The following is an 18,065-nucleotide window of genomic DNA, read 5'->3' as shown; positions in this document are numbered from 1 at the left end:
ATTTTGCTATCTGGGTATTATTGCAATGTCTCATTGATGAAATTGAGACAGCCACTGTCAGGATCTCTGGCAAAATAAAGTCAATATGTAGACAAAAGATTCAAATGTAACGACTTTAGTGTAGCCCAAAGTCGCGAAGTAGTGTTTCTTCTTCACAAATCTACTCAAGAAAACGTAAAAAGTATTGTGTGGTAAAGAAGTACGTTTTTCTCAAAAAGTTACTCGAGTAAATGTAACACGTTACTATCCACCTTTGGCTATATGTGACTAGAGTTAAAAAGGATGCAGCTGAATGCGTTTGGTGTTTGTGTCAAAACACTTGAATGCATTGCAACCTTGAACATCAAACTTGTTCTCCTTTTTTGTTTTTCTTGTCACCAGAGAATGTGAATATTACAGAAGAGGGTACATGTCGTGTAGCGTATATGTGGTGGCAGAAAATTGACACAAGCATACAGTAAGTGTGTTTACTGGAAAAATGTTGCTTGTCCTTCATATTTTAGTGGGCATAACCACATTCTGTGGGGTAGCGTTGTGTCTTAGTAATAATGTGATGTGTGGTTTTTAAAAGCTTCCAACTGACTGTTCCAGCTCAAGTACCAATCAATGCCTGACATCTTTATTCACTGTATTCAAGGTCAGTTTAAATTTTATGTATTGCAACATATACAAAGCGTCTATGAAGCCTTAACGAATACAGAACATTCTGGTACATTTTCTTAATTGTAGTTAAAGGTTGGCCTTTTCATTTATTGCACGAGAAAGAAATAGACATAACCTTAACCTTAACCTTTAGAGTATAATTCCTTACACTTTGCAATAAGTCACGACAATATAGCTTTCTTTTTAGTGCACAACACAAAAAAAAGTAATTTACCACATGTACATGTCATCTCTTTTACGCTGCATATCTCCTGTTGGTTCATGCAGACGATGGAGGAAAGGTATATAAAACAATCGGTGAAAATCTATTTTATCTAGACCTGAAGGACAGTTCGGTCTAAAATGACTACAGTATTTTTCGGACTACAAGTCGCAGTTATTTCATATTTGGCTGGGGGTGCAACTTGTTCTCACGAGCGACTTATGTGTGAAATTATTAACACATTATGATATCATTTCACATGTTATTTTGTTGTTTTGGAGTGACACTGATGGTGTTGTTAGCATGTTCTTCATGCTATAGTTCCCGTAATTTCCGGACTACAAGCCGCTACTTTTTTCTCTCATTTTGGGTCCTGCAGCGTGTGCAATGATGCGGCCAATTTGTGTATTTTTCTGACGGCCGCCAGGGGCGCTCAAGCATGGAATGTGGGAGTGAGACACGTGGAATATATATGTCGAGGAAGACGCTAGTTTGCACTACTACCGGTAGTTTAACTTTGTGCGTTGTGCATGAATAGAGGTGGCGAACCCTCATCTTTGTGCATGAGTAGAATTGGCAGACCTGCATTATAGAAAATGCTAGAAGAAATTAAATTGGCCATCCGAGTTGTATGGGACGCTTTGATGACGAGCGGCGAGAGAACGTTTGCCAAGACTCCCCGCCTGTGAAGCGCTGTGAAAGAGTCCGCCATCACCAACGGGCTTTGAGGGGCCAGTCTGCTGCGAGGAGGACAGCACAGGCTGGGAGTGAATATGCCTCATTATGGGAGACATTGAAGGCGACGCGAAGGACAGACTGAGTAGGTGCGTGCGTGGCGAAGTGCATCTGAGCGTCTTCATATCCGACACTGAGGGTGAAGACTTTCATGGTTTGAATGCACAGGAGGAAGATGAAGATTGCTAACAAAGACTTTTACGTTTTTATTAACGAGCACAATTAGGGATGTCCCGATCCAGGTTTTTGTCACTTCCGATCCGATACCGATATTGTTTCGCACTTCTGATCTGATACCGATACTGGCCGATACCGATACCGGCCTATCTGAGCATGTATTAAAGTTTAAAGTTATTTAGCCTCCTTACTTAGTTGTCAGACTCATGTTTAAAAGGGTTTTAGTACTCTTGATAACAACTCGCCAGCTGAATTAGGTGAGTTTGAATAACACACAATGGTTGGGAACAAGAAACTGACCTGTTTATTCAGTGACAAACACAAAACATTATAAATGACAAACAGAAATGGCATAGTCAGTCAGTAAAACGTGCAAATAATATTGTGAACTGTCAGTGGAAAATCCCACAAACCCCCCAAGCTATTAGATGCTTTTAATGTTGCGTGCATTAGTTACAAAAATTGTATAAAAAGCCTCTCAGGTTTAAATAAACAACTATTTCAGTATCAAGTTTACATTTTAAAACAGTAAATAAAATACTCCAGTCCCCATTCTGTATCAGAAGCTTTGAAATACATTCAATTAATTTAATTTTGCGAATCAACTGTTTAAGTTGTTAAAATTGTTCCCGTTATTCCATAATTTCCCTTCTGTCTACTATTGACATCTGAAAGTTTTAAAACTGTTTTGAAGATAGATTCAAGTCAAGATTTTGCCGATATAGGAGTATACTGCTCCCCTTGTGTGTGTAAGCGGACACAAGTTCGCAGCAAGCCAAACTCCATTCAAAAATGAACGCGGGAGTCAGGAAGTAGCATCCAAGCTCCAGGTGTGTTTATTTAACTGCACTGTCACATCCAAAAATGAACCCAGGTGAAACTAAAAGAAATAGAATGTACAGAACGAAGATGATTGACAGGTTTGACTATCCATATGCTATATATGTCAAATATATACGAAGCCAATTCCCATACAATGCCTCTCAATATTCTAATATGCAAATGAAGCATGCAGCAGGTGCCAAAGTTTACAAAGTGGTCAAAACGCTCCAAATATGGCACATAAATCGCTAAATACTATATATAAAAAATGTTGTACTTTCAGACGATGCCTTCGAAGGCGCAAACAACACGACAAGTTTAGGATAGCGTGAGCACAGTAAACAATGCTGCCCAGCTGTAACAGCACCTAATTATCATTTATTTATGTTGATGCTAACCTGTTTGGTATCAAGGACGAAATAGATTCAGCAAATTATATGGACGTCCAGCATCGTCATTTGGGAGTTTAGCTCGCTGTATGGCCAGGACCGAGCCGTAGCGTCCTGTTGAGGACAGTATATTCGCATTTCGCTGTTCATGCACTGTACACTTTACACTTATTCAGCATGTTGTTCTCTATTGTATTTTAATATTAAATTGCCTTTCAAGATGACATATCTGTTCTATGTGTTGGATTTTATCAAGTAAGTTTCCCCCAAAAATGTGACTTATACTCTGATGCGACTTATATATGTTTTTTTTCTCTTCGTTGGGCATTTTATGGCTAGTGCGACTTATACTCAAGTGCGACTTGTAGTCCGGAAATACGGTACACACCTGGTATTGCTTGAAAATATTCGAATATGGCGGAAAACACCGATAAGACTCAAAAAGCAGTTTCTGCTCTTGCACCCCTCTTTATAAGAAACTGCTCTATTTTAAGCCTAACCAACTGTTGTGTTTGATAGAACAATATGTCTATATGCTGCCATAGCAGATTCATGGCACATGAAGCCCCCGAACTATTTTTAATTTGTCCGTTTTACTCTGGAAACCCCCGTTTGCAGACGTCGCCGCTTTTGTTTCAACCCGGCCATATAACGATGGTAATTATTAATTATTTATTATTCAAAATGTCTGCCATTTTTAGCTTAGAATCATTAATTGATGTTTAATATTTCATTTTAAATAAAAAAACTTTAAAAAATTATTCACTCGCATATTTTAGACTTTTAAACAAATGACATCACAATAAAAAAAAATGGTGTCTGTAAAAAAGTCACGGATACTGTATCTACCTCATAACTATCGCTTAACTGTATTGTTTTTGTTTCTGTCGCATTTTCTCCGATATGTTAGATGATAAATAATTGATTCAAACAAAGAAAAATTGAAAAAAAAAAAGTTTAAAAGTGTAAATATATGAAAAACAAAATCTCACAGCTGTGTCTTGACACTCAGTGATACACGCTACATGGAGTTTTTGGATCGAAACAAGGTAAGTACGCGATAATATCTTGTTAAAGTCATGGTGTCTGTAATTCTGTTCTCGCGTGGTCTCACCTCCAGATAGGGTTTTGCTGTTTAAAAAAACTTTTTTTTTCAAAAATGCCCTCCTGTTCAAAATTTTTCTTCCCCCAGAAAATTGAGATTTTAAGCTTTCCAATGATATACAGTATCACACATGCATATCGGACAATTTTGAAAGTTGGGCAAATTGGAGTTCTCAGAGCGGAACTTCAAGTCACCTGAGTGTTTTCCGCCATATATTAGGGATGTAACGAAAGCAAAATCCTTGGCCAAAACAGAAAACCGAATATTGGAAACACTTGGACGAAAAACCGAAAACCGAATGGGCGAATAATACAAATGTATACATTTTTTTTTAAAGAATTATTATTTAATATCATAATTTTCCAATTAATGCACTTTGCCTTGGCCCTTTTTCTCGCGATCAGGCGGAATTAAAATATGGTCCCTTCTCACAGGTACGCAAACATCCTCTAAAAAGTTCTACAAACCCCGAGGCTCGAGAAATTTAGTATGAAAGGTGCATATTGAAACCCCTTGGGAGGGTGCATTCCCAGTGGCAGTGATTGTGGCAAACTCTGAATGTGTCCTATAGCAGAGGTGCAGGCGTCGTCATAGCATTCTGTTCGTTGGGCTTCACAGCCGATGGAACCTTGATAAATGTTCTTGGAAGTTTGGGACACTGGAAAAATGGGTCTCCCGCCTCCAGTTGCTAAGCAAAATGAGATATCGATGTACGTTTGTGTGGAACTGTAGTATTTTTTTCTCAGGACAAACTTATCTATATGAACTCAAAGAAATGATACTGTACAATAACCCATTACATAACCACATTAAGCTGAATAAATAAATTAAATAAAAAAAAAAAAACATTAAATTAAAGAGAGAGAGAAAAAAAAAACAGTAATGAAGCATTATTCGTCCAAAGAGCATGAGTGCCCAGCCCTCCAGTGGAGAAAACAGTTCCTAGTTTGAATAGTGAATACTGTAGTTCCTTCATAGCTACTATTATGAAATTAAAATGATCATATCACCGGTTTTCCGTGGTCAATCAGTGCCAAATAAAAACTGGGAGAGAGTTTTGAATTTGCGTATTTGACTCATGTTGAGGGCAGAGCTCTATGTCAAATACTTCATTTGTTACGGTGCTTTAAAGACGCGTGATTGAACAGGCTTTCGTAATGATAGAACCGCAAGCTTGCGTCTGATTGGTGTAATGGAGTTATGTGATTATTGTTGCGAGGTCTCACTGATGAAATTAGTTGCGCTACTCTTGCCAATAGCATAGCCAGCAAAAAAAAAAAAAAAAAAAAAAAAGTCTAATATGTAGAATAAAGAGGAAAATTGTAACGCCTTTAGTGTAGCCAAAGTAGAGGGGAAGAGTAGCGTTTTTTTCTTCACAAATATACTCAATTAAAAGTAAAAAATATGGCTCAGTAAAACTACTCTTATAAGTACATTTTTCTCAAAAAGTTACTCAAGTAAATGTTGCGGAGTATAATGCCTTACTACCCACCTCTGGCAACAAGTGGAATCGATTGAGAGCCAGGCGAGTGGGCCGAGTTCTAGCGGTGACGAAGCTGAGCGAAGTCGCTTTCAGCCGGATTAAACGGTGACTGGCGGAGGGGGTTTGGAAGTCGCTAAAAAAAATGCGACAAAAAGAGGAAGTGGTTGTGGCATAAAATTATTGTATTAAACCAGAGCAAATGCACACGTGTCCATTTAAATACTACTTTATTTGTATCTTGCTCGCTTGATTAAACTCCGAACTACTCACACACGGGATCAAATGCACTGTACACGATGTGACATGGGACGAGAAGTAACTTTTTGCTGTGTTTTGGATGTGTCATCACAAGAGGACTACGGATCTTCACACTATTTGGTGGTAAACCTTCGGGCTATTAACCAAAAACCAAAAAAAAAAAAAACAATCTAAGCTATTTTGGGCCAAAAGTTTTTGTTGCCAAATTTTCAGTCAGATCTCTAGAATACTGTATTGACAGAACAACATGACGTGCGGTTGAAGTAAGCTGTGAGTAGATGAAGTTAAAACTGGAAAATCAAACCAGAAGAACCCACGGAATCTCAACAAATGGATTCAGCACGATGTACAGGAAACTCCGGGACTTTCTGTGTTGAGCGTTTGCTCTTATCACTTTGATGATCGTTCGTGTCTGACACAGAATTGTTATGAGGAAATACTACAAGGTACTGTATTTTAATCTGGTTAGATTATAGTTATGGTATTATGAGCTCATCACACACGTACAGTACATATAAACACAAAAACAGTATGTCATTCTTTTTTATTGCAGATTTTGTTTGCAATAAAACCTTTGGACAACATGATCCCATTTCTTGTTTTATTGAAAACGATTGGTGCATGTGCAAAACAGGTCAATAAACCAACAATTTATAAAATTATTTGAAAAAACACGAACAAAGGTGGAGCATAAATTGAGCCTTCCATCATCAAAGTAGAATGAACGTAGTCTGGATATATGTCCATCAACGTACAGTAAGTGTTGTTGTGAGGCACATCAAGTTGTCTTCCCTTGCCTAACAACGTTTTTCACCTGTAAACAAATGAAAAAAAAAACTTGAACACTTGTATTTATGCATTTAGGGTAAGAAGCCCATGTATCACTTGTAGTAGTTGAGTGTTGTCAATTTTTTTATTATTGTATAACTAGATTTAGCAAAGCTAAATATATTTCTCAGCTGTGATGAAAAACACAGAATTGTAGTCCAATTGAACATAATTGTGCCATCCTACACGAACTGATTTGCAGCAGGCTAGAACCAGATAGCACGGGTTGCAGCCACTGCAGTACCGTAGTTGAAGTAAATTAAATAAAACATCACCATAATTACGATCATCATGGTAATAACAATATTGAAGACAACAAGTAGTTTTTAGCTTTAGTATTTTTGGAGCATTGGACACTTGAAAATGCAGAGATAGGAAGAACATACCTTTAAAAACACAGCGGCATCATGGCTACTTAAACACCCTGTCTTTGTGGTGGCTTGGGCTTGGTTTCGGAAACTTGTCTACATCTTTCCACAGGACAACACTGAAGAAATGTCAGCTTGTTACTGTGTAAAGTTCCTCTCCCCTTAAAAAAAGACTTCAACAAATCACACATTTTTCCCCTGGACACAAGTTCTCTAGAACTACAATACATCCCAATTTAGGATGACAGAAAATGTGTCAGCACACTACTCAGGTATGTTAATTAGGGTAACGTGGATCTTCCTGTCATATGCAACTGTTCTTATTCAACTATGCTGTCAATGGCACCTGTTTTAATGGCACCAACTTCCGTTTCACCACTATTTTCTGCCATCTTGTTATCTATTGAAGACTACTACAAGACTTGACCTCATTTGGATTGCGGGTGAGGCAGTCTGGATTAGTCACCAATCACAGTCACTTCTATGGTCTGTGAATCTTACATGGATGTTTTAGGAATGTGAGACAATGCAGGAGTATCCAAAAATAAGCACAGAGCGAGCAAGTAAACTTGGTTTCTCAGATCAAAATCGAAATCCTCAAAACTACTTGTTCAATTCTCGCAACATCGTATCACGAGTGCACATCAAAAAGCAGTTTCTCATTTCTTTGAGCAAGTGGCACAAAAACTTGTGCAACTTGCCACGGGGTGAGATCTTTCATGGAGCCCTAGATCGAGGGAGATTATCAGTGGTCTTTAATGTCTTCCATTTTCTAATAATTGCTCCCACAGTTGATTTCTTTACACCAAGCGTTTTACCTATTGCAGATTCAGTCTTCCCAGCCTGTTGCAGGTCTACAATTTTGTCTCTGGTGTCCTTCGACAGCTCTTTGGTCTTGGCCATAGTGGATTTTGGAGTGTGACTGACTGAGGTTATGGACAGGTGTATTTTATACCGACAATGAGTTAAAACAGGTGCCACTAATACAGGTAACGAGCGGAGCCTCGTTAGACCTCGTTAGAAGAAGTTAGACCTCTTTGACAGACAGAAATCTTGCTTGTTTGTAGGTGACCAAATACAGTGATACCTCAGCTCACGGACATAATTGGTTCCCAGAAAGTGTGTGTAAGGCGAAAAGTTCGTCTTCCGAACATTTATTTCCCATAAGAAACCATTAAAATGAGAATAATCCGTTCCCAGGTCCCCATAAAACATAATTTTCTACTAAATAAGCCTTAAAACTACACAAAAATATACCTTATTTTATGTATAATAAATGTGCTATTGTATTGTAATTAAAGAAATAAACTGTACTGTATAATGAAGTCGTTTTATTTACCTTTGTGATGGTAGTTGATGGCTTGATGGAATGGAGTGGGAGGAGGAGGGAGGGAGGGAGTTACTGTTTGGAAGGAGAGTCACCTTCCATAAGGACTGTAGATAACTCTTTTTCGGTCCCATAATAGCAAAAGTACACTCCATATGGTCCAAAATGTCTATCAAACACAAACCACGTCCGCACTCAACGAAAGGGAGGGGACGAACTGGGACGCCGTGAACATGCGTTAGCTTCTCGTGGCGCTGTTCGACCGCGTGGTTTGGTTCGTCCGCCAAAAACTAGTTCGTCCGCAGAGACTATATGCTCGCGAATTTAATGTTCTTGAGGCGAAAAGTTCGTGAGCTTAAGCGTTCGTCAGCGGAGGTTTTACTGTACTTATTTTCCATTCTAATTTGGAAATAAATTCTTTAAAAATCAAACAGTGTGATTTTCTGTTTTTTTCCCACATTCTGTCTCTCATGGTTGAGGTTTACCCATGTTGACAATTATAGGCTAATCTAATCTTTTCAAGTCGGAGAACTTGCACAATTGGTGGTTGACTAAATATGTATTTGCCCCACTGAATATTGAATAGTCTCACCACCCACAACATTTAATCATTACTTCATTGCATAGGTCTCTACATGCAAAATGGATGGACATGTTGTCAGAATATGTCAACATGGGTGTGCTTATTTCTAAGCATTCTGTTACTTATTTTACATAAATTATTTTAATCTGCCAAAATTTGTGATAGTTTGGGACAATGTGGGTTTCCACCACTCCAACATAATCAGGGAATGGTTTGCAACCTACATCAGAATGGTAATGGAATTTCTCTCACCATTATCCCCGTTCCTCAATCCCATAGAAGAATTTTTATATATGGATATGGCATTCAAGAAGATTCTTTCCACGCTGTATAGCAAGAGAGGACATCCATTGTTACGTAGATGAAAATTTGTGGCCCAACAGGGAGGAATGTCAAGATGTGTAGAAAGAATGGGGAAAAAAATCCCGACATGTACAACACATAGCAAAAAGTATGGAATCACCATTTTATTCATGTAAAACAAACTCGGATAAAAAGCTTGAAAAAAAAAAAGTATTAGTTCAAAAGTGCAACTCTTTAGCATAATGAAACACTTAAAACAAATGAATAAAAAACATTGTGGTGGTCAGCAAATGTTACTTTTAAAGAGCAAGTGCTGGGAAATATACTGTATATTCATTTTGAGGAAAAAAATATGGAATCATGAGAAACAAACAAAGAAATACTAATCAAAACACATCTCTAGTATTTAGTAGCGCCAGCTCTGGCTTTTATGACAGCTTTTAGTCTCTGAGGCATGGACTTGATGAGTATTCTTCATCAATTTGGTGCCAACTCTCTTTAAATGCAGTTGCCAGATCATTCTTGCAGGTCGGAGCCTTGCTGTGGACCATTTTTTTCAATTTCCACCACAGGTTTTCAATAGGGGTGAGATCTGGGCTATTTACAGGCCATGACATTGACTGGATGAGTCTTTCTCCAAGGAATGCTTTAACAGTTTTAGCTCTGTGGCATGATGAATTGTCATCTTGGAAAATTACAAACATATTTTCAATTGAAGGGATAAGAAAGCTGTCTAAAAGTTCAATGTAATTTGCATTTATTGACGATTTAACCACAGCCATCTCCCCAGTGCCTTTGCCCTACATGCAGCCCCATATCATCAAGGACTGAGGGAATTTTGATGTCTTCTTCAAGCAGTCATCTTTGTAAATCTCACTGGAACAGCAACAAACAAAAGTTCCAGCATCATCACCTTGTCAAGAGTCAAGAATCTGCATTGGACAAGGTGTCAAGAGTCAAGAATCTGCATTGGACAAGGTGATGAAAGTAAAAGTGTTAACTGAATCTTGTCTAGTCTCTTGCAATCACTTTCCCACAAACAAAGGTGTAACTTGCAATTTTCATTCAAACTTATGTACACCATCTTCAGCATCAGAGCTTTCCACCAGAGTAACTGTTCAACTGAGAGCATGACTAAGCGATTTGACTGTCTTGTCTGTACACAGTGAAACAAGGACTTGTCATTCTGACAGCACTGACATGTTCATTGACGTAGAAATTTAGAGCGATAGACAAAGTATTTTGCACAAAAAACTGGCTTTTCCAGGTAATCTATGTTGTTTTCCTACTTGTGTGACATGTTGTGAGGACTGAAACAAGTAGTTTCAAGAATTTCAATTCTGATCTCAGAAACGTACCAAAGCAATTGAGAAAAACTAATACTGCAAGGCAAATGACACGATTCCATATTTGAACTTCAGCACTCTGAGGCAGACGTGAAAATGTCTCTTATGCCAATTCACTTCACAGTTTCATTACAGAGGCAATTGCCATAAGATGTGGTGTTCATTCGAATGCTTATGTGATCTGATGAATGTGAAAGGCACAGAGCCACAAAAAAGTGGAGCTTCTGTTGGAAAATATCTCACCTGTTTGTTTTCCTGATTGAAGGTTTGAAAGTCCCTCTTCTTTCCACTTCAGTTGGCTAGTGCAATATCAGGACATTCTTATCCAGAGTTGCACTCATTCTTTGAAACTTTGTTCTGATGAAGAATCAAACCAGGTCTGTTAGAAAATATTTTTACCAATGTTTCACTACCCCTGAGGAATGAGAGGCAAAATAAAATCCTTAAATACATAATAACAACAGCAAAAACAAAATAAGTACTTGTGGGTCTAAAGATTAATTAATTAATTAATTAATTAATTAATCTATTTATTTATGGTATGTCAATGTTAAGTATCTTCCTTTTAAAGATAGAACCATGAGCCACATCATAATGTAAAATGTAATGAAAATGAAAAATGAATAAAAACATATAATTAAAAAATGAACATTCACCTTTTTCAATTTGCCAAGACACCTGTTTTTAAATTCAAGGCTTTGGTTTGGTTTCATTCGTTTTGGAAAAAAAAAAAAAGATCACATACACACACACACATATATATATATATATATATATGTGTATATGTATATATTTGTACATGGCGGAAAACACAGATGAGACTGAAAATGCCGTTTCTGCTCTTGCAGTCCTCTTTAAAATAAACTGTATTTTAAGCCAAAAGAACTGTTGTGTTTGATAGAACAATATGTCTGTGTTCTGCCATAGCAGATTCATGGCATATTAAGCCCCCAAACTATTTTGAATTTGTCCGTTTTACCCTGGAAACTCCCGTTTACATATGTCGCGTAACCGCTTTTGTTTCAACCCAGCCATAAAACGAAGGTAATAAATTTTATTTCTTATTCAAAATGTCTATCATTTTTAGCTTATAATCATTAATTGATGTCTAATATTTTGTAAAAAAAAAAAAAAAAAAAAAACGACTTTAAAAAATTATTCACTCACATATTTTAAACTTTTAAACAAATTACGTCACAATGAAAAAAATGGTGTCTGCAAAAAAGTCACGGATATCTACCTCATAAGTTATAAGTATCGCTTAATTGTTTTTTTTGTGACTGTTGCATTTTCTCCAATATGTTAGATGATAAATAATGGAGCCAAACAAAGAAAATTTGAAAAACAACGTTTAAAAGGGTAAATATATGAAAAAGAAAAATCTCGACCTCTCCTTGATGTCTGCGATTTCAGCATCTCGACCCTTGTTGTATGTCCACGTTTCACCCATAAAATCCCCCCAAAAATCCAGCTGCTGCCATTCACAGCAGTGCCTTGACACTCAGTGATACATGCTACATGGAGTTTTGGGATCAAAACAAGGTAAGTACGCTATAATATCTCGTTGAAGTCATGTCGTCTTTAATTCTGCTCATTCATGCTCTCACCTCCAAATAGAATTACGCTGTTTAAATATATATTTTTTTAATGCCCTCCTATTCAAAAGTTTTCTTCCCCCAGAAAATTGAGATTTTAAGCTTTCCAATGATGTATCGGACAATTTTGAAATTTGGCCAAACTGGGGTTCTCAGAGCTGAACTTCAAGTCACCTGAGTGTTTTCCGCCATATACAATGTTAAAGATTATCTTTGCTGTTTAAATTGCTCTCGATTATGCTTTCAATAAAAAAACAAAACATTGAAAAATGGAATAAAAAGCAACATGTTCATATTTTTTTCAAGAGAAATTCTTTCGTCTTTTGCCACTTTTTGCCACCAAATTGGGGGTCCCAGAGCAGAACTTCAAGTCACCTGAATGTTTTCCGCCATATATATATATATATATAGCCTATTTTGGCCGAATTTGCATGCATTTGATGTTGCCTTTATATTTCAAAGAAAAAATTATTTACAATGGCCAAGTTGGGTCCCTTTTTTCAGGACACCTTGAATTTCATGTCTAAACTGTTGTTTTCTTCACTGACCAATTATAATCCCCATTTTGGACCCCAAAACACAAAAAAAATCCTGAAATTTTTTTTCAAAATTTGTAATGTTGATGTGCCAGTGACAACCAAACATGCTCGACCAACCGTTTTGAAGCTTGATAATATTTATTCAACTTGTTAGGATAAACAGTGCCAGTGACAACCAAACATGCTCGACCAACCCTTTTGAAGCTTGATAATATTTATTCAACTTGTTAGGATAAACATTCAATAGAAAAAAATAAGATTGAATAGTTTTATGTTTGACAATTCAACACAAACAGCAGGTATGGTCATAGGCATTTTTGGCCTTTACACATACTATGGTCAAAACAGGTTATATACTGTGCAAAATAGTGAGAGAAAAAAATCATATATATCATCTAACACAAAAAGGGTTTGGAGGATATCTCTTTGTGAAGTTAGGTGTTGTACCCATCACCTTATACCTTATCAAAAGTATATACGTACATGCAATCAAGCTTCTCGAACACACATCTGGTTTGAAGGATATCTCTTTGTGAAGTTAGGTGTTGTACCCATCACCTTATCAAAAGTATATACGTACATGCAATCAAGCTTCTCGAACACACATCTACATAAAAATTGAAGAGATTATAGTGAAGAAAAAATATATATAACTTTGGAAAAAAGTATTTTAAGAAATATTGACAAGTAGTTCAGTTCAATTCAATTTTTTCAGGCATGCGAAACAATAAAGTTTTTTATTTTTTTTTTGCGCACTCAATAAAGCTTCTTGAACAGGTCATGGAGCTGCGTCACACACAACGTCACACAGCCTACTCTTTCGCCATTTGCGGCTTTGCGCGCTGCTGTCACTTCTACTCGCCTAGACGCCATCTCATCCCAAGAAAACAACGACAAATATGGCTCATCTTCTTCCTTGAGTTAATGAAATAATGCAATTAGCTTGCGCTAAATATAGTTATAGATTCATTCATTCTGTTTCAAAGTCGCTCACTCAAACCAACCGGCCGTTGCTTGCTTCGCATGCCTCCCTTTCAATAGTTGGCGCCTCGCTCGGAAATTTATCAAAAATGATCACATTCGGTTCGTCTTTCCTGACATCACAACGGCTCTTGGGATATGTAGTCTTTTGTGCTGCTTTTGGTTTTGAAAAAAGACAAGAAATGATGGGAATATGGAGATGGATACATGGTCCATGCAGCGTTTTAATGCATATTTATGAGTGCAATAAAACTATAAAACTCAAATGACATTATCTCCCGTTTTTCTTGGCTGATTGACTTCAAATAAAAACTGGTGTGGACATCAACTTCCGCACTTTCAAACGAGACCAACCAGCGGCACATGGGTGACGTAATCACAGCATGACAAAGCTTAAAAGATGATAAGCGTAAACGCGTCGCTGCCGACACGTTTGGTGTTAATGGTTTAAAAGATAAATGTTATTGTGAGTTTAAATAATTTCATATTAAAACCCCTCTTGATGATTTGTTTTTATACAGTTTGTATCATTAGTTTTAACTAGTAGGTCACCATTGTTGTTAACATCACCTGGTTATGCTGCCGGGCTTCCAGTGTATGACTAGTGACATAAACATGTCATCTGTTCAACCCATTTTATTTCAACCCAAGAGGAACATTAATGAGCATGACAGCACTGACGATAGTTCACAAAACTAGCCGCAAAAGCAAAATGAACAGGAAAGACGGGATGAGATGAGTCAAGAGTAGGAAAAAAAACTGTGTTCTGCCAAAATGTGCTACATCGGCAAAACGTCTAAAAGAGTCGAATTTGACACCCAAAGTACTACCGTGCACTTTCAGCTTGTTTCGATGCATCAGACCGAACATACTTAAGATGCCTTAAGAAAATACTTAAACATAATAATATCAAATAAGGGTGGTTAAATATGCTGTGTGACTAATGTGACCAACAGATCAACAATTTGCTTTAAAGTGCCTGTGACACATATAGCATGTTTATTTCATATTACACGAGATATGTTATGCTCCTGAATTAAATGGACCGCATCGATGTGTGTGGAAACGATTGATATATTTATTCAATTTTTTTATCCCGCGCCATGAAAATAAGTGACTTCCACCTCGAGTCTTGGTTTGAGGAAGAAGGCGAATGTGAGGTCAGCTAGCTAACCTCCGGTTCTCGATTGTGTAGACTTCCACCCCCCTTGGTCCTTTTCGCGTGCCCGCCCACAGAGCGCTTTCCTCAGCTTGGCCCCAAGCAGAACGATGAACATCCCCGGGGGCTGGCTGATTGGTGAAGATAATCACCCACGCCGCTGTGTGTGACATGAGTCGGGGTAGTTTTGGGTGATTTTTTTGTTTTCGTAAGGTGAGAAAGAGACTTGAAAGAGCCGCTCGGTTCGGGTTAGCATGTCATCTAGCTGTCACGCCTCCTGTTTTGTTTACGCTCTTTCCTCCGTCTCCGAAGCCGGGGTAGGGAAACAACAAAAGCCGGACTAATTCGGGTTGCATAAAATAAGGTTTGGGATGTATAAAAAGTCAGCCATTTTGACCATTATGCAGTAATAAACCATATCGTGCTGAATAAATGCATTGTTAATATTTCATATTCTATTTAGCACAAGACTGTTATTTGTCATTTATTTAGCAATTGGAAAGAATATCCTCAAAAAAATAATTGAGTTTGCTCTCTGTCGCATTTTCCTCATTCTAAATCTTCCCCTCAATGGGCTGAATTCTAAATTAGCTGGAATCGTTACTCTGCCAACACCATCACCCAGCTGGAGGTTCTAGAGCGCTATAATGATAAGCGTGGCTAAACGGCAGATTAAAAGACTCATTTCTCATCATCTGCGCTTTGCCAAATTGTTGTATATAGTCAAATCGTCTCAAAATAAGATTTTAATTCACATAATAATGCTATATTAATTTTTTTTTTTATGGTGTCACAGGGACTTTAACCACAAGAAAACATAATGCTTAAAAGTATGAGAGGGAAACACATGCAAAGTATTTTGAAGCAATGAAAAGATAATAAAAGACTAAAAAAAAAACACAAATAGTAAGTACTCGCCGCTTTTAACCGATGTGTGCATGTGTTGGACGTCTCGCCAGGTAGAAGGAATTGCAGTAACCTGATAGTATTCGTCGAGTGACAGTGACAATCTACGTCAGGGGTCATGAATTAAAAATCCTCTGGGTCCGGAATTAAAAAATTACAACAATCAAAAATGTAAATGAAATATGAAAAATAAATTTATACTAAGTGATAAATAAATAATAATTAATTAGTAATAAATAATAAAGCGATCATATTGAGCCCTTAATTCCGCTATTTTTTGAGAACGGATGGCAGAGTTCATCGGGAAACTTTGCGAAAAAGCTGCGTGCTTCGTCTCATACTGCCTTTTCAAATTGCTGCTTTTTACAAGCACTACCGTTGTTCGGCCATTCCTTACTACGCGGCGAAATGTCTACACAACGCTCAGCGCACTTGCGCAAGCATCCGCACGCATGCGCACATCGGTCAGAAGCGGTGAGTACTCACTATTTTTGTTTTTATTCAGTTTTTTAGAACCTTTTCATCGCCTCAAAAATACTTTTTGCATGTATTACTCTCTCATACTTTTAACCATTGTGTTTTTTTTGTGTTAGCTTTGAAGCAGTTGACCACATTAGTCATGTAGCGTATTTAAACCGTCCTTATTTGGTATAACTGCACTTAAGTATTTTCTTAAGGCATTTTTAGTACGTTCTGCCTGTATGCATCCAAACAAAACAAGTTTAGCGCGCACAGTAGTACTTTGGTTGTCAAATTCGACTAATGTACCACGTTAAAAATATGTTGGTCTACTCCTCCTTAAACACTCTGTTTTCTGCATCAATGCTGCGTAGTTTTAAGCACGCCATTTGCCGTACCTTTTCGCCTCGTCCTCCAACTTCATTCGGTCAGTTTTCGGGCTGTCACTCCGCGGAGTCTGGAAAGCGAGTGTGGGACATGCTGTTCTAAAAATAACTTTCAAATGCTTCATTCCCATTGGCTGGCTCATGCGCGTCACCGCTAAGGTTTTTGTTTGTTGCCCACCACCGCTCTGCAAACCCGCAGAAAAAAATGATTTTTGCTGTTGCAACGTGTATTAGTCCAGACAGCTTGAGATCCGGTCCAGACGGCTTGGGGGTCCGGAACCGGACAGAGGTCTGCGGTTCCGTGACCTCTGATCTACGTCATCTGTCATGTTTGTGTGTTCTCAGCTCTTTTTTCTTTATTCAGCTCCTGATTGAACCAGACTGGCAGGGTAACACAACACACCTGTGCTTGATTGGGAAAGCTCAATATTTAAGGAAGCCTGTCACCATCTGCTAGTGTCGGACTATTGCTTGCTACCTGCCTTGCTTACCGCTGTGTTCTCATTGTCGTTCTTCGTGCTTCCCGACATTCTACGGTCGTGGTCTGGTTTGATCATTTTTACGTTTGTGCTCTTTTGGACTTTGTAGTTAGGATTTTGTACTCTGTTATATTCGCGCCTTTCTTGCGTGCTCTCTTAGTTGTAATTTGTTACACTTGCGTTTTTCCAGCGTGCTCTCTTAGTTGTAATTTGTTACACTCGCGTTTTCCAGCGTGCCCTCTTAGTTGTAATTTGTTACATTCGCGTTTTCCAGCGTGCTCCCTTAGTTGTAATTTGTTACACTCGCGTTTTCCAGCGTGCTCCCTTTGTTGTACTTAATAAATACAAGCATTCACTCTACCTGATCTTTTGGTCTGTGTTTGGGATCCACATCAACGGCTTGCCGTTCATAACAGAATAGCCCGACCACATGGATCCCACGGACTCAGAAGGTCTTTGCCGTGCTCTAGCTGATCACGACCATATCATTAGTCAACACGAGCAATCGTTACGCAAATTAGTGGATGTGATAGGCTCGCTCACCACAAGAGTTGCGAATATGCCTTTACCTGTAAAGCCCGGTGGTACAATTGACACTGCCGCGGCGCCCGATCTACCCGCCCCTCCTCCGATGAGTTCGCTGGCGTCTTTTCGGGAGCCGGTGTTGCCACACCCTCATCATTATGAGGGAGAGCCAGGTGCCTGCCGACAGTTTTTACACCAGTGCTCCCTTATTTTTGACCAGCAGCCTTTTACATTTGCGAGTGATAGATCCCGTGTAGCTTATGTAATGAGTCTCCTCGCCGGTAAAGCGGCTGCATGGGCCATGGCGGTGAGCAACACAAGGCCCGCGGTCCGTGATTGTTTTGAAAATTTCGAGACGGAGTTCGTCAAAGTTTTTGATCATCCGGTTAGAGGCAAGGAGGCAGCCAGCCGCCTATTGGATTTTTTTCAGGGCGATCTGACTGTAGC

At 38.3% G+C, this 18,065-nt stretch overlaps 1 protein-coding gene across 8 annotated transcripts in view; it reads right to left on the bottom strand.

Moving 5' to 3' along the window:
• The window catches only part of LOC130915256 (cholecystokinin-like), a 51,741-nt gene that overhangs the window by 17,829 nt on the left and 15,847 nt on the right, over positions 1-18,065 (bottom strand). For all 8 annotated transcript variants that reach the window (XM_057835156.1, XM_057835157.1, XM_057835159.1 and 5 more), the window contains one exon: positions 10,833-10,946. The gene's annotated coding sequence lies outside the window, so the exon portion shown is untranslated. The remainder of the gene's footprint in view (positions 1-10,832; positions 10,947-18,065) is intronic.

This window comes from Corythoichthys intestinalis, chromosome 4, assembly GCF_030265065.1.
Source record: "Corythoichthys intestinalis isolate RoL2023-P3 chromosome 4, ASM3026506v1, whole genome shotgun sequence".
Lineage (NCBI taxonomy): Eukaryota > Metazoa > Chordata > Actinopteri > Syngnathiformes > Syngnathidae > Corythoichthys > Corythoichthys intestinalis.
Note: the sequence above shows the minus strand (reverse complement) of the source record. Positions and strands in the feature narration are given on the sequence as shown.